We start from the raw sequence: 16,003 nt of genomic DNA on the forward strand, positions 1-16,003 counted from the left end.
CTGTTAATGCTGAGATGGGTCTTGCTTATCCAGTTTTTCAGGATGACAATAGGGGAAGATTCCATGAACCCTTAGATTTCAAAATTGTGAAGACCCTGGCAGAGTCCGTGCGTACTTATGGGGTGGATGCCGCCTTCACACTAACTCAGGTGGAGGGTTTGTCTAGATACTGCATGACTCCCTCTGACTGGGCTAGCCTTGTTCGGGCTTGTGTTTCCCCGGGTAAATATTTGGACTGGAGAGCATTTATGCTAGAGGGCGCAATAGAGCAGGCCGCCCAAAACCATGCGGCGGGACACCCCGCTTGGGATAAGGACATGCTTTTGGGGCAGGGGAGATTTGCTAATCAACAGACAGGATTTCCTCTTGAGGTATATGACCAAATTAACAGCATTTGCATTCGGGCATGGAAATCACTTCCAAATAGAGGAGAGGTATCTGGTAATTTGACCAAGATTCTACAAGGCCCTACAGAACCCTTTTCAGATTTTGTTGCAAGGATGGTAGATGCCGCTGGAAAGATTTTTGGGGATCCTGATAGAGCCATGCCCCTTATCAAGCAATTGGTTTTTGAGCAATGCACCAAGGAATGTAAAGCAGCAATCACTCCTTATAAAAACAAGGGCATAGAAGCATGGATGAAGGTGTGTAGAGAGATTGGAGGACCTTTAACTAATTCAGGCCTTGCAGCTGCTGTCCTTCGGATTGCCAAAGGGGGCGGTCCTGGTGCCAGAACATGCTTCCATTGTGGTCAATCTGGTCATTTCAGACGGGAATGTCCCAAAAAAGACAGTTTTACTGGACCTCCTTACGGTGGCCCTTCCAATGGCCTTCGTCTACCGGGGTTGTGTCCAAGATGCAAAAAGGGGAAACATTGGGCAAGAGAGTGTCAATCAGTGAGAGACATCCATGGACAGCCTGTTTCAGCTGGGCCAAAAAACGGCCAACGGGGCCCCCGACCCCAGGGCCCACAAATATATGGGGCAATGGAGAATGTCACACCCGCACCCGAGACATGGCCGTCTCTACGCCATCCCATGAAACGCGGAGAGCCACTACAGGCGCCGCAGGATTGGACCTCTGTTCCACCTCCAGACTCGTATTAACACCTAAGATGGGAGTCCAATTGGTAGAAACTGAGTTTAAAGGGCCTTTACCACCTGGCACTGTAGGTTTGCTAATTGGACGTGCATCCTCTATCTTGCAAGGTCTTCATGTTTTCCCTGGAGTCATTAGCCCTGATGCTGTAGGGACAGTAAAGGTTATGGTGGAAGCTCCAAGGGGCATTGTGTCTATCTCTCCAGGGGATCGGATTGCTCAATTACTAATTTTGCCTAGCTTGCATACCCACTTCCCTTCTGACTCAAGGTCACGGACGGGAGATGAGATTGGTGCCACCGGAGGAAATTGTGCCTATTTGTCACTGAATATGAGCAATCGCCCCACTTTGGAGTTAAGCATAGAAGGTAAATCTATTGTGGGATTGCTGGACACAGGGGCGGACCGTAGCATTATAGCCCTTAAGGACTGGTCTAAGGGATGGCCAGTGCAGACTTCTGATCAATCCCTAAGAGGACTTGGATATGCCCAAGCCCCTCAAATCAGCTGTAGACATCTATCTTGGAAGGACCCGGAAGGACATCATGGTACTTTTCAGCCTTATGTACTTGATTTGCCTGTTTCTTTATGGGGCCGTGATCTGATGAATGACATGGGGTTTACTCTTAGCAATGACTATTCCCCGGTGTCTCAACAAATTATGCTAGATATGGGGTATAGGCCAGGTCTAGGACTAGGAAAACACCTACAGGGGCGTAGGCATCCTATGCAAGGTCATCAAAAGCTTAACAGATTTGGTCTGGGTTTTTCCTAGGGGCCACTGGGGCTCAAATACCCATAACATGGCTCACCGAGGAGCCTGTTTGGGTGCCTCAGTGGCCTCTTCCCTCGGTTAAATTGGCAGCAGCCCATGACCTAGTTAAAGAACAACTTGACTTGGGTCACATCCAACCTTCTACTTCTCCCTGGAATACTCCCATATTTGTCATTAAGAAAAAGTCAGGGAAGTGGCGCCTACTGCATGATCTACGAGCAGTTAATGCTCAAATGCAACTTATGGGGCCCATTCAAAGAGGGCTGCCTCTGCTCTCCTCTGTTCCTCAGGGCTGGCATATTATTGCTATTGACATTAAAGACTGTTTCTTTTCTATTCCTTTGCATCCTAAAGACTCACAGCGTTTTGCATTCACCCTTCCCTCGTATAACCACGAGGAACCAGATCAAAGGTTTGAGTGGGTAGTGTTGCCGCAGGGCATGGCTAATAGTCCTACGATGTGTCAGATGTATGTGGGGAAGGCACTCGTACCTCTCAGACAAAAGTATTCCTCCATTAAGATCATTCATTATATGGATGATGTACTATTGGCTGCTAAATTAGAACAAAGGGTTAATGAGGCTTATAAAGACCTAATAAACCTGTTAGCTCAATATGGACTGCATATCGCACCTGAAAAGGTTCAAACGGGGGATTCTATTAAGTATTTGGGAGCAACGATTGGGTATGACAAATTAAAACCACAAAAAATCACCATAAGAACTCAGGATCTCCAAACTCTAAATGATTTTCAAAAACTGCTGGGAGATATTAATTGGATAAGAGGATATTTACATATTCCTAATATTGTGCTTCAGCCCTTGTATGCTACTCTTAAGGGTGATCCAGATCTTACTTCCCCTCGTAGCCTCACCAAAGAGGCTAGAGCGGCCCTTATGAAAGTAGAAGAAGCTATACAGCATGCCACTCTATACAGGCTCCAGAGTGATAAACCTTTCCAGTTATGTGTGCTTGCCACTATGCGGCAGCCTACTGGAGTACTGTGGCAAGATGGGCCTTTACTATGGATCCACCCACATGTGTCTCCAGGAAAATCCTTAGAATACTATCCTGATGCTGTTGCAGCGTTAGCACTTAAAGGAATTCAACAAAGCATTCAATTTTTCGGACAGTCGCCTTCTTCTCTTATCATACCCTACACTAAAGCTCAACTTAATGTTTTGTGTGCTACTCTAGACAACTGGGCTATTCTATGCTGCTCATTTCAAGGAGATATTGATAATCATTACCCTTCCCATCCATTACTCAATTTTGTTAAAGAGCATCCCATCATTTTCCCTAAGGTGACTTCACCCAGTCCTATTCCGGGGGCTGTTAATATTTTTACTGATGGTTCCAAGTCTGGAATGGGAGCTTATGTAATTAATGATTCTCCCCCTGTCCAGCATCAATTTGCTCCAGGAAATCCACAATGGGTAGAACTACAAATTGTTATTGAGGTTTTTAAGCAGTGTTCTTTTCCTTTTAATCTCATTTCGGACTCCGTCTATGTGGTACAAGCACTAAGAGTCCTGGAGGCCGTGGGAGCTATTAGTGATGCCCATAATGTATCTGTTTACTTTACTCAACTTCAACAGCTTATCTGTAGCCGCGCTGCTCCCTTTTATCCAATGCACATCCGGGCTCACACCTCTCTTCCTGGTCCGTTATCACAGGGCAATGCCTGTGCGGACTCAGCCACTAGAGATCACTTGATATGCTTGGCTTCCTCCTTGGAGGGGGCTAAATTATTTCACCAAAACTTCCATGTTAATGCTTTAACGCTACGCAGGCGTTTTTCCATTTCAAGAGCAGATGCTTGTCAGATAGTATTACAATGTCCTCATTGTGTCACATTTCTTCATCCCCCTCATTATGGCGTAAACCCACGGGGATTAAAGCCATTGGTTGTCTGGCAAATGGATGTGACACACATTCCTGACTTTGGTAACTTCAAGTATGTACATGTCTCTGTTGATACGTGCTCTGGAATTATTCACGCTTCTGCTTTATCGGGAGAAAAGGCACGTAATGTTATTACTCATTGCCTAGAGGCATGGGCAGCATGGGGTGCTCCTACATCCCTTAAGACTGATAATGGACCTGCTTATACTGGCAGACAATTTACATCCTTTTGTTCTACTATGGGAGTGCAACTTACTCATGGTCTGCCTTACAATCCTCAAGGACAAGGCATTGTTGAGCGTGCTCATCGCACCTTAAAGGAAACTTTACAAAAACAAAAAGGGGGAATAGGAGCTGAACACACTCCTAAAGAACGCCTGTCCTTAGCTCTCTTTACCATTAATTTTTTGAATTTGGATATTCATGGTCGCTCTGCGGCCGATAGACATGTGTCCCCTCAGCCCTCTGTGATTGGCTATGTTAAGTGGAAAGACATTCTTACGGGCCAATGGAACGGCCCCGACCCCGTGCTGACATGGGCACGAGGATCTGTATGTGTTTTTCCCCAGGATCGCACGGAACCGCTGTGGGTCCCTGAACGCCTGACAAGAAGAGTCTTGACTCCAGCCAACCAGCAACAAGAGATACCACAGCAATCCTGTGATGAGGATCTTCATCCTGCTAAGTGCTCTGGCTCTGATGTTGATGCCGATGGTACAGGCGACACCGATGCAGTGGTGGGCAGTGGCACGGGCATGGCCGATGCCGATGCCGGTTCATGGTAATTCTAGTGTTCTCCCTACTCTTTTTTCTACCTCATGTGAGATGTCTGCTCCCTGTGCTTCTCCTAGAGGGGACATAGAGAGCATTTTTAATCAATCTCAAGTTAATCTCACAGGAGTTTTTTGCTTCAGCCTTGGGAACGCTAATTGCATTAGCCTTAAGACCAAAAATTTGACTAACTGGGAGGACCCATTGCGGTCCAGTCAGGACTCGGGGAGCATTATCAGTGCCGTACTGAGCCAAGTAGTTTCGGGGAAGCAATCAGGCTCAGGGACCCCCGCAAATAGCTCTGCTTTAAATATAACTACCTTGGCTATTATCTCCGAGGTGCTAATCCCAGTGCCTTCTTCTTCTAATAGTATCTATCATGCCACTCATTTCAAGGCCTCTCCTTACTGTACCCCTAATCTTGGTTTTCCCCCAACATTTACGCCTTGTCAGGATCATTCTTGGGAGAAACATCAAGTTGCTAAAGGTTTCTCCCTTTCTCCTTCTCTTAAGAGGCATGTTTATGACTTTAATAACAGTGCCAACTCTTCTACAGGAGTGGGTTGGTCCTGGTTTCAGTGGCTGATTTCCAATGAAAGGGGGGCTTCAGCCGATATTTCTACATTGGCTCAATTGCTAGGAGCCAAAAGCTGGTTGGCTAATGTTTCTGGCACTGTTAGGGAGAGTGAACGAGGAAATAGACTTACATCTGTTTCGTTCAACTCTCTGTTATATAGTGCCACATTACCCCCTGCAATGGTCTGTGTCCAATCCCCGTTCCTGTTCCTTTTGGCTAATGACACCTCGTCAGGGATGCTAGATTGTTCTAATGTTACCTGTCTCTTATCTGAATGTTGGAATGGTTCTTGGACTGTAGCAGTGGTTATGAAAATTCCAACTTTTGTCCCAATCCCGGTAACTGCAGATCCTGAAAAATTCCCCATTGTTGAGCTATTTCGAGTCCGCAGGGATTTTGGAATTACAGCAGCCATAGTGACAGCCGTGGCGGTATCTGCTGCTGCAGCGGTTACGACCGCAGTGGCCATGGCCAATCAAGTACAAACTGCTGCCACCATTAATGGAGTTGTTCAACAAACTTCCATCATACTCGAATCCCAAAACACAATCAATCAACATATTTTGTCAGGGATTTTAGCTGCCAACCAAAGAATAGATTTACTCCAAGCTCAGATAGAAGAATTAGCTGACTTGGTGCTTTTGGGTTGCGTTGACCAACGTGCACATTTATGCATAACCTCTGTCAGATTTAATGATTCCAGGAATGCTTCCCGCATCATTTGCGAATATTTGGCCGGAAACTGGTCCATGGAAGCAGAAGACATGATCCAGTCTCAACTAACCCAAATAGCTGTCTTGAATAGTACCCGTGTCGATCCCGTGACCTTGGGACAATTCACCGATTGGATATCTTCTGCCTTTTCCTTTTTTAAAGAGTGGGTGGGGGTAGGCGTTTTTGGTGCAATGTGTTGCTTTGGTATGTTTCTCTGCTTGTGGTTTCTCTGTCGCCTCAAGGCCCGCAGTGCTCACGATAAGGCTATGATCATACAAGCTCTTGCAGCTTTAGAAAATGGCAATTCACCTCAAGTCTGGCTTGCGCATCTTAAACAGTAAACCTTTGACATGGTCGTTGCACCCCAAGTTATTATAACATTGCACTGGGATCGACATGTCTTTCCTCGCTGTTCTCTTAGTGTTGGAAAGCCCTTGCACTCTGCCGGTCTTGCTGCCATTGCACGCAGATGGGTTTCCACACTAGTGCTTCTCTATCGCTTTAAAGTCCGTGCCTTTCTTTCAGGGTGCTGTCAACTTGTTTGTCATTGTACACAGCCACAGTTCAGCCTCAGCTATCCCCCTCCGTCCACCATCGTCACGATACAGGATGGGAGGCAAGGCACTGCACTTGAGTGATCCTTGGAGTGGACCTCAAGGAGAGCATGTCCTATTGCATGCGGGTTTGACGTCCTTCCTTACCCCACCTTATCCACGCCCCGCCCCACGAAAAAAGGCGTCGGCTGATATGGCCTCAGATCTGGGGAAGGGCCCTCCTTAGGGCTGAGCCGTACTATGCAGCCACTTCTGCACAGTGGGATAGGACCTCTACTCTCGCCTGTATTGTCGTAATAAAAACAAAAAAGGGGGAACTGTGGTGAGCCGTTTCTGTGAACTGTGGCCGCCATTACAAGATGGCGCTGGTTTCCCCTGTAGTCTGTGACAAACAACTCCTTATCAGAATGAGTTGGCACGCTGTGACTTGGCACCCTGTGAGAAAAGTCCACGTGGCAGCTTCGCATTGGGGCTTGAGGTGCTTTATTAAGGCTGGGAGGGGCATCCAGGGGTTAAGAGAAAAAAGTATCAAGGACCTGAATAAACTGCTGAAAGAAGATTCCTGAGTTGCGTCTTCCTTGCGGGCAAGGGGTCACGACAATGACTGTTATGTCTTGTTGGTATATGGTTCCCTTGAGCAGTATGTAGTGTCCCTCTTTATCCCTTTTGATTAACTTTGGCTTGAAATCTATTTTATTTGATATGAGTATGGACACTCCAGCTTGTTTCCGCAGTCCATATGAGTGATATGATTTTTCCCAACCTTTCACCTTCAGTCTATGTATATCTTTTCCTATCAAATGCGTCTCCTGTAGGCAGTATATTGTTGGGTCTTGTTTTGTGATCCATTCAACTAGTCTGTGTCTCTTAATTGGTGAGTTTAAGCCATTAACATTTTGGGTTATTATTGAGATATGGTTTGTTCTTCCAGCCGTATTTGTTTATTAATGCTATTAAACCTGATTTGTTTTCCTCTTTGATTATTTTCCCCCCTTTACTGTCCTACCTCCCACTGTTGGTTTTCATTGTTGTTTTCCATTTCCTCTTCCTGTAGTGTTTTGCCAAGGATTTTTTGAAGAGATGGTTTTCTAGCTGCAAATTCTTTTAACTTTTGTTTAACGTGGAATGTTTTAATTTCATCTTCCATCCTGAAGCTTAATTTAGCTGGATACACGATTCTTGGTTGGAACCCATTTTCTTTTAACGTTTGAAATATGTTATTCCAGGATCTTCTAGCTTTTAGAGTCTGTGTTGAGAGTTCAGCTGTTATCCTGATTGGTTTACCCCTAAATGTAATCTGCTTCCTTTCTCTTGTAGCTTTTAAAATTCTCTCCTTATTCTGTATGTTGGACATCTTCATTATAATGTGTCTAGGTGTGATTTTGCACATTCGGCGTCCTGTAGCTTCTAGGATTTGTGATTCTGTCTCATTCTTCAAGTCTGGGAAGTTTTCTCGTATTATTTCACTGAATAGATTGTTTATTCCTTTGGTTTGGAGCTCTGTGCCTTCCTGTATCCCAATGACTCTTAAGTTTGGTCTTTAGATATTATCCCATATTTCTTGGATGTTCTGCTCATGGTTTCTTAGCAGACTTGCTGAGCTGTCTATGTTCTTTTCAAGTTGAAATACTCTGTCTTCATTGTCTGATGTTCTATCTTCTAAGTGATCCACTCTGCTGGTAGTATTCTCAATTGAGTTTTTAAGTTGTTTTATTGCTTCCTGCATTTCTAGGATTTCTATTTGTTTGTTTTTTATTACCTCTATCTCCCTGTGAAATTGATCTTTTACTTCCTGGATTTGTTTATGTAGTTCCTTGTCAATGTGATCTTTCATTGTCTGATTTTGCTGTCTCATGTCTTCCTTGAGACTCCACATCATCTGAAGCATGTATATCCTGACCTCTCTATCTGACATTCCATCTGTTGCAGCTGTTACCTCTTCTAAAGTTGAGTTGACCTGCATTGCCTGTGGTCCTTTCTTTCCTTGTCTTTTCATACTGCTGGCGTTTCTTTCTGCTTGGTGAAACTGTTGTGTTTTTGAAATTTTCCCTCTATTTATTTATATTGCTCTTGTATAGTTGAAAAATCTCCCTTGCAGGGCAGGTAGTGACTGTGATCCTCCTCCTATTGGTTTGATCCGTCTACCACGCTGGCGGGCCCTAGGTCTGCTCTGGTGGCCAGTCGAAGGTCCGCCTACCCAGCAGGCGCGAGGGCCACCTCTGTCACTCCACAGGTTGGTGGGCCTAACCTCCCGATGGGTCACAGGTCCGCCTACCTTGCAGGTGCGGGGGGAGGGGGCGGCTCCGCCCCTCAGCAGGCCGCTGGGCCTGATCTGCTGGTGGTCACAGTCCTGCCTACCTTGCAGGCACTGGGGGAGGGGCCGGCTCCGCCCCTCAGCAGGCCACTGGGCCTGATCTGCCTGTGGTCACAGTCCCGCCTACCTTGCAGGCACTGGGGAGGGGACGGGCCTGCCCCTCAGCAGGCCACTGGACCTGTCCTGCTGGTGGGTCGCAGGTCCGTGTTCCCTGCAGGCGCATGTGGCAGCTCTGTCACCGGCAGGTTGCTGGGCCTGACCTGCCCGTGGGTCCTTTTTAAAGTTTTGGAGACCAGTTTGTCAACACTATATCTATGAGACAGCTCCTTAGAACAATTAAATTGCCCAGAAAATAAGTCATCACCTATTGATCAACCATTTTTCTTTTTCACTTTTGTGGGGTCAATAAGGAAAATATTTTTCCTTTCTCTATGTCCTTTTAATCGTAGTTAATGAGATAAATTTATTGTTGGTACCATACCTTTAACAAGAGGAAACTGTTCTAGTTTTAAATTGGGTAACAACAAAACGATAAACTGTGGCTTAAGACAATTCATTATTATCTGTTATGGTTTGTGGGAAGCCTGAACTCAGCTGGATACTTCTTTCATGGTACCTTTCAATCCACAGGAGTAAAACAATGCTCAGGGTGGCCTGATGTGAGGGCTCACCTGGGAAGGGCATCCCTGTGAGCATTTTATTACCCAGAGCTTGCTTTTCAGATGAGACAGTTCAAAGAGCAGGGAACTGGGCAATTCTCTCTTCCCCCTCTTCCTGTTCCTCTTCCTCTCTTCCAGAATTTTTCCCCAGTCCTTTCTCCATGGTCTGTCTATTGATGCCTGTCTGGGCTTCCCACAGCACATCAGTCTCAGGGTGACTGGACTTCTGACTTGGGAACTAGTTTTCCCAAAGCAAGTACTCTAAAAGACCAAGGCAAAATTTGTACAATCTCTAGTAACCTAAGCTCAAAGACACTGAGCCTCACTTTTGCTACTTTCTATTTGTTACACAGATTTAATGAGGGAGGGGCTACCTAGAGGCATGAGCAACAGAAGTTTGGTTCACTGAAATGTGGTGGAGGGAAAGGAGGAATTTTTTTTTTAACAAGTTACTCAAAATATAAAGCAAATGTGAATTTAAAATAAATTCAGTCACAATTTTTAACAAATATCATCAGCTCCACAAATCTGTACATTTGCCACATTTTTTTAAAGATTTTGAGTCTCTATTATCTGCTGAAATAAATGTAGGAATATGTTATTTATTTTCAGTTTTATAATTTTTTTCTCTCAAATGGAGTATTATTATTGCTTTCTCATATATCCCTTTATAAAGGATAATTTTAATTTCAAAAACATTATGAGTTTAATAAGCACATGCTACATACCCTGTGATAGAATTATTTGTTAATTTGGGGACTAATTTATTTTAGTCATGAAGAATTCTTATAATCCATCACCCAAGCAATAATACAACTTGCTACAAAGAGTATGATGTTTTAATAATGTATGTCTTATGATTATGTTAAGATCTAACAAACATATCAAATTTCTCCATAATATCAATGGATTATAGCATAAACTTCATTTTCATTCAGGATTGTTAATATTCATAAAAAGAAAATAGAGGGTAAATAATTTTCCAAATCACATTTTAGATACTGGTATATCTAATTTCTATTCAGTAGATATTTTCTTATTTGATTCCTACTTCTCTTTATATTTAAAAATCTCATAGGAGAACTGTGGAAATGTATTATTTTTGTATAAGTTCCTGTGAATCTACTAATTTTATCTAGTGGAAAAATTATTGATTCTACTGAGTGAAAACTTTTTATAGTTTCATAAATAGAACACAGAAACCTCAAAAACAAAACCAATTTTTCAGTAATGTTTTTCAAAAGTTTTTTTTTCTGTTTTGTTTTCTCTCCTTTGAAACATTTTTTTCCTATGTAAATAAAATCTTAAAATGTATGCAATCACCATTTTCTTGTAACTTCCCCCAAACAGCTTGAGTTATAAACACGGAAGATAAAAGATTAGTGAAAGATCTATAAACAACCATAAAGACAACACAAAATGTTAGAATCTATACTTTTCCACAACTAAATTGATTACAATTTGGTGCTGAGTGAGATTCATTGTTTTCGGATAGATGCTATGCCCACGAGAAGGTTTACTTGAGATATTTTTTGGAATTTAGGTATAGAACATTTATTGCAAACCTTTTAGATATGGGACATCAATTTAAACACAGACTATTGGTGAAGTAAGAGACACAGGATAAATAAAAAGAGAGAGGCAAAAACAGAAAAGAAACTTTAAAATATTTTTAAATAAATAAAAGGAAGAAGAGGGGAGAAGCAGTGCAACAATTGAAAATGGCGAGGTTGGAGGCAGACATAGTGAGATGAATTAATGAATTTCTATAAAGACAAAAATATTTTCTGGCTAATAAATAATTCTGATTAAATGAAAGGGCAAAAGAATATTCTTACAAGCTAATGTAACATACAGAAAAACTGTGGCAGAAAAATGGAATGAATTTGTAACCTAGTTAATACCTAAAAGGAATCACAATACTCTGAATGAGATGTACCAAGTAGGTTGAATGATATTTATTTCTTTTGTATTATATTGTTCTGTACCTATATTCCAGAATTTTGTTAGCCTGTTTTGAAAGATGATTTGCACTGATAGATAGCCTTGATGATTTTTTTCTCTAAATTAAAACCATAATCTATTTGTAGATAAAAGTGTAAGAAGATGATTCCATTTAATAAACATTTTTTAGCTTTGTTTTCTATTTTTAAAAAGAATCTGTATCAATTATTCCCTGAACTTGCTCGGCCATGAGTAGCACCATCCTATTCTATATTTTCATGGAATTTTCATTTGTAACCTGACGGATTTGTTTTTTATTTAATTTTTTTATTCACTTAATCTTTCATCTCAGATGGGATGGAGTTGATGATGATGGTGGTATTGATGCTACAGAGAGAATATATATAAAGTAAAAAAGTTAAAATGAACTCTTATATATGAGGGTTTAAGGGAATGAAATATTTTTAGTATATTGTTACATAATTCAGAAATTACAATGTGTGTATTTCCTTCTAGTTCAAATGAAGCTCATGTGGGATGCCATGATTTCCATGTGGTGAATATAGCAAATACCTCAAAATTTACCTTTTTTTTCTCACTCTGCAATTGTTTTGTGTTGATCTTGATTAATTTGTGACATAGCTTAATTTTATTAAAGAGACTGACCCATGTCTGTCCTATAGACTTGGAGCTCTTTCCTTAGTCCTCTGAAGCACTTCTCACCTAAAAAGTCTTTCTCCAATTGTTTCACTAATTCTGGGGACACAAGGGTTGCCTAGCATTTCTAATGTTATTCATTGTCTTCACAACTCCTCTCCATGTAGGATGTGTTACTACCAGGACCACTGATTTATATTGATGGCTTGTCATCTTCAATCTGATTGACTGTGATCTTCTCTTGCTCAGGGTTAATTCTGAATAATTGAGCCCAGAACTCCATTCCATACTCGTGTTGTCCTTATTTTTCTTAAATGGTTATGGAGGTTCAGAAAATAATGCACCAAAGAATGGCACTTTGGCACACTGAGTACTTTGAAATGAAGGATATAGGAAGGGCCTCGGAAGAACATTCTCTTATAGACAATCTCCTGCTCTTCTTTGTCCTTCTCATCCTCTTTTTCCAGGGAAGGATATATAGAATTAACAATTCTTTTTCCCAAGGAGGGTGATAGAAAATAGTAACCTTTTTACTCAAAGCCAGAAATAGGACTCAAACTTTCCCACACCTTTCAGTGTAGGAGCAGGCCTTAAAAAATACGTTGACTTACCTTAATTGAGAGTAGATAATAAGACCCTCATTCCAGCAGGAGGCCTGCTCCATACTGGAGAGGAAGGAATGCTATAGAGAGAGGCCAAGAAGACAGAAAGACTGACAACATCCCCTCTCAATTTATCAAAAGGTCATACTCTTTATGTCCAATCACATTTCTACAGAGTTGTCCATGATTTATCAAACCTAAATATAAAAATAGATTTTTAACTCAGCCTTTGGGTCTCCATTTCTAAAGTCTTCTATGACATGTGAAACTTCGATTACATTAGTTTGATACATTTTTCTATTTTTAATCTGTCTTTTGTTACAGGAATGTCAGTCATGACCCTTAGGATGAGAAGGAAAAGGTGTCCTATATTTCTGACCCAACAGTGAGAATCTGTAAACCCTAGAGAAAATATATTATAGTTATTTTTTGGGAATACATTTTTTTCCTTCTAATTATCTTCCAGGTAAGAGACGAACCAATATTATCTCATTCCAATTAATTATGCTTATATAAAATTAATAGCTATAAAATAATAACATGCTCTTTTTTCATTAGACTATGAAGTAATATTCTAATTAATTTAGATGCTGGTTGATTAATACAATGCCTTACAAATATTAAATACTAAATACATGTTGAATAGATGATTATTTTTTAACATTAAATAATTTTGTCTTAAACAAACTTAATTTTACAATCTTTGAAACTCTTTAGAACATATATAATAGACTTTCAATATCCACAGTTTCCACAGCATCAATATATTCAATCACTTGTGGATCAAAAATATTTGGAAAAAAATTTTGTCTGTAGAGAACATTTACAGACTTTTCATCTTGTCATTATTCCCTGAGCAGTATGAAGAACAAATATTTCCCTAGCATTTTCATTGCATTGGGTATTAAAAGTAATGTAGAGGTTATCCACAGTGTACAGAGGCTGTGTGCAGGTTTTATACACAAAATACTCTGCCATTTTATATAAGGGACTTGAACGTCCATGGATTTTGTTATCTGCAGAGTGTCTTAAAGCCTGTCACCCAAGAATAATATGGAAAAGACTAATACACTGCTTTACCAACACAGAGTAATTTTTTAAAAATTACCATTGATTTCTCATTTATATTAGTATTAAGTTCTCTCATTGTTATTGGTAACAACAGTTTATATGCAAGTTATTTTATTATCAAGGAGGTACATGCCTATTGAAGAAAATCTATGAGGGGGAGAGATCTCATGATGAGACAGGAAGCCAGAGACCTGGAAAGGGTCTCTCTTGTCTTCTTATTACAACCTTCATGATGTAGGGTCCTACGTGAACTACATTAATCTCTTCCAAGTGTGACATCCCCTCCCAATTAATCAGTCACTTCCCATTAGTTCTCCCACATTCCAACATAATCATACTGAGAACCAAAATTCTAACACATGAACCCTTGGGGCACAAATTCAAACCATATCCAAACCATAGCACCTACCTTGTCTGATAGTAGGTCATAAGAACCTGGGTCCAGAAGGATCCTGTTCCATACCCTGGAGAAGGATAGAGAGAGGCCAAGAAGAATCTGAACAGACAGGCCTTTCTGGGTCTCCCCACTCAGTCCATTATCTTTTGGTAATGCCCTCTGTTATGTCACATTTCTACAAAGCTATCCATTCTTCATCAAAACCAAGCATAAAAATAGACTGTTTCCCCTTGGTCTTTAGGTCTTCATTTCTGAAGACTTCTGTGTCTCACTTTGATTAAATAAACGCATTGGGCTTTTCTCTTGTAAACCTGTCTTTTGATGTATGAGTGTCAGCCATAGCCTTTATGATATGTGAGGAATGGTATCACAACTTTTTGCCAATATAGTTGCTTTCACAGTTTTGCTCTACTCAATCTCTAATGAATATTGTTGTGTTAAATTCCCTGAAGGCAAATATTTTGCTGCCATTCTGATTATTTCTTTAGAAAAGATTTCCAAAATATAATCAGAGAGTTAGTTCATCTGAAGACTTTTGCCTTATAATGTCAAAGTGTTTTCCAGAAAGTGTGTGTCCTGTTTTGCTCCCACCAAAGGCAATGCATGAGCATGCCTGTCTTAGTGCATTTCTTCAGCACTACTGGCATCCAGGCTGCACAGTTATCTTATATCTAAGAGCCAATTGGATAAGATACTCTTATATAGTAACTCAATGACTATCTGGGAACAAAATAAATATTTAGGTCTTTATAAATAAAAGACACGTTTTTTTTAAATACCTACTGATGTCTGATATAAAATAAAGAGGTAAAAATGCATAGTTGCTGCTGTTTCAAGGATAACAATCTGATGTTGAAGTTACTGTAGATTTAATTCAAATATTTCTATTACTGGTATGATTTTTTTCCTTTCCTACATTGATATGTTATGTATTGATTCTTTTGTGAATTATCTAGGCATAGATATCAGTCTTTTTTCCAATTGATAATTTTTAGTGATTTTGTTAAATTATCCAGTAAGATAAGGTTTAGGATCTGAGTTGATATACCAAATAGCTATACCAACCTGTTAACATGGGAAGCTAAATACAGTTGGCCCTTCATATATGTGGGTTCTGCATCTGTGGGCTCAACTAACTATGGATAGAAAATATTTTTTTTTTAAATGTGTCTGCAACAAACATGGGAAATTTTTTTTCTTGTTAAGCCCTAAACAACACAAAAACATTATTGCTATTTACATAGTAAGTGAATTATATTCATTATTATAAGTAATCTAGAGGTGACTTAAAGTATACAGGAGGATGTGCATAGATCATATGCAAATACTATGCCATCTTATGTAAAGGATTTGACATCTGAGGATTTTGGTGTCTGCAGAGTTCTGCAAACAGTGCCCTGTGAATATCAAGTGAAAACTGCACTCTACATCTCAACTGAAATTAAACTAAAACTTAGCACAAAGAATCACTGTGACTTAAAAATAGGATGATTCATAACCTTTAAGTATATGATCTTAAATAATAAAGCCTTAAATATGCAAATAGCAGTTTAACTATTATTAATAATGTTACTTTTGGTGCTTAGCCAGAAAGTTCTCATATGAAGATCAGTTAAAAATTAATTTGTATATTTTTATGTTTATAAGTTATGCAACCTTTCTCTGTTCACAGCTCCCTCTGTGTTTCAGTAATTTTATTTTCAGGTTGCCCCTAAGCCAAAAGAAATACCTATTACTAACGTTTATTAAGTAATTATGTTCAGACACTTAATAAGTATTTATATCCTGCTAACAACTTAGTAGCTATTTTTAAAAATACACATACATTAAATATTTTATTATTTGATTCTTCTTTAATTGCCATTACATGCATACCTACTGGGTCGTGCATGACTTCTCAAATATGGAAATAATATATGACACTGCCACCCTTACTTTCCAGCACAAATTGAATTTTACACTGTT

This window comes from Urocitellus parryii, chromosome 8 (genome assembly GCF_045843805.1).
Source record: "Urocitellus parryii isolate mUroPar1 chromosome 8, mUroPar1.hap1, whole genome shotgun sequence".
Lineage (NCBI taxonomy): Eukaryota > Metazoa > Chordata > Mammalia > Rodentia > Sciuridae > Urocitellus > Urocitellus parryii.